The sequence below is a fragment of the Nanorana parkeri genome, unplaced genomic scaffold (genome assembly GCF_000935625.1).
Source record: "Nanorana parkeri isolate BGI_ZX_2015 unplaced genomic scaffold, ASM93562v1 scaffold520, whole genome shotgun sequence".
NCBI classification, from domain to species: Eukaryota; Metazoa; Chordata; class Amphibia; order Anura; family Dicroglossidae; genus Nanorana; species Nanorana parkeri.
In genome coordinates this window covers 214395-216543 of record NW_017306788.1, presented here as the reverse complement: position 1 = coordinate 216543, position 2149 = coordinate 214395, and the positions used below count along the sequence as shown (strand labels likewise).

Here is a 2149-nt window from a genome sequence, read left to right as displayed (position 1 = left end):
TATATGTGTATACACACACACTTCATTCAGACCCCCTTAACTTTTTTCAATTTTTTTTCTCTCATTAATCTACACTCAGTACCTCATGATGACAAAGTGAAAGCAGAATTTTAGAAATGTCTGTGAATTTATTAAAAAGAAAAAACGGAAATATCACTTGTGCTTAAAGTGACATTAAACCCTCCAGATTTTTTAACATAAAACAATAGTCTAATGTGTGCCTTACTGTAATCCATGGTTGTTTCCCTTCTCTTTGCTGCTCTTCCTTTTAAATCTGTATCTGTTCTCATGCTCTGCAGATCTTCTGTTTTGCAGCAGACTGCCTTGTCTCAGGAATGGATACACGGTGTCTGTGTATACGTTTGTATAGGTTTGTAACCTGAGCCAGCACTACAGGAAGAGGCCCCGAGCTAAAAAGGGAAGTTCTCCCCAAGCATGAGAAGACATGAGGATTTAAAAGGAAGAGCAGCAAAGAGAAAGGAAACAACCATGGATTACTGTAAGGCACACATTATAGTATTGGTTTATGTTAAAACATCTGTGGGTTTAATGTCACTTTAAGTATTCAGACCCTTTACTCAGTACTATGTTGAAGACCGTTGGCAGCAATTACAGCCTCAAGTCTTTTTGGGTATGACGTGACAAGCTTTGCACACCTGGATTGGGGGATTTTCTGCCATTCTTCTTTGAATATCCTCTCAAGCCCAGTCATGTTGAATGGGGACGGTCAGTGGACAGCCACTTTAATGTCTCTCCAGAGATGTTTAATAGGGTTCAAGTCAGGTCTCTGGCTGGGTCACTCTAGGACATTCACAGAGTTGTCACTAAGCCACTCCTGTGTTGTCTTGGCTGTGTGCTTAGGATCGTTGTCATGTTGAAAGGTAAACCTTCGGCCCAGTCAAATCATGTCCAATCAATTTAGTTTACCACAGGTGGACTCCAATCAAGGTGTAGAAACATCTCAGCAACGATCAAGAGAAATGGGAGGCACCTGAGCTAAATTTCAAGTTTTGTTGCAAATGGTCTGAATACTTATGCCAATGTGATATTTCATTTTTTTCTTTTTAATAAATTAACAGACATTTCTAAAATTCTCTTTTCACTATGTCATTATGGGGTGCTGAGTGTAGATTATTGAGAAAAAAAGAAAGAATTTAAACAACTGTAGTATCAGGCTGCAACTTAACAAAATTGAAAAAGGTGAAGGGGATCTGAATACTTTCTGAATGCAGTGTGTGTGCGTGTATATATACACACATATATATATATAGTTGGGCAAAAAAGTATTTAGTCAGCCACCAATTGTGCAAGTTCTCCCACTTAAAAAGATGAGAGAGGCCTGTAATTGGCATCATAGGTAGACCTCAACTATGAGAGACAAAATGAGAAAACAAATCCAGACAAATCACATTGGCTGATTTGGAACTAATTTATTTGCAAATTATGGTGGAAAATAAGTATTTGGTCAATATCAAAAGGTCATCTCAATACTTTGTTATATATCCTTTGTTGGCAATGACAGAGGTCAAACGTGTCCTGTACGTCTTTACAAGGTTGGCACACACTGTTGCTGGTATGTTGGCCCATTCCTCCATGCAGATCTCCTGTATAGCCGTGATGTTTTGGGGCTGTCGCTGGGCAACACGGACTTTCAACTCCCTCCAAAGGTTTTCTATGGGGTTGAGATCTGGAGACTGGCTAGGCCACTCCAGGACCTTAAAATGCTTCTTACGAAGCCACTCCTTCGTTGCCCGGGCGGTATGTTTGGGATCATTGTCATGTTGAAAGACCCAGCCACATTTCATCTTCAATGCCCGTGCTGATGGAAGGAGGTTTGCACTCAAAATCTCACGATACATGGCCCCATTCATTCTGTCCTGCACATGGATCAGTCGTCCTGGTCCCTTTGCAGAGAAACAGCCCCAAGGCATGATGCTGTCACCCATATGCTTCACTGTAGGTATGGTGTTCTTTGGATGCAATTCAGCATTCTCTCTCCTCCAAACACAACGAGTTGTGTTTCTACCAAATAGTTCTATTTTGGTTTCAATTGACCATATGACAGTCTCCCAATCCTCTTCTGGATCATCCAAATGCTCTCTAGAAAACTTCAGACGGGCCCGGACATGTACTGGCTTAAGCAAGGGGA

General features: G+C 41.0%; 1 protein-coding gene across 1 annotated transcript in view; it reads left to right on the top strand.

Annotated features, from left to right (window-relative positions):
* DOCK4 (dedicator of cytokinesis 4) overlaps positions 1 to 2149 on the top strand; it is a 263370-nt gene that overhangs the window by 87750 nt on the left and 173471 nt on the right. The window lies entirely within an intron of this gene.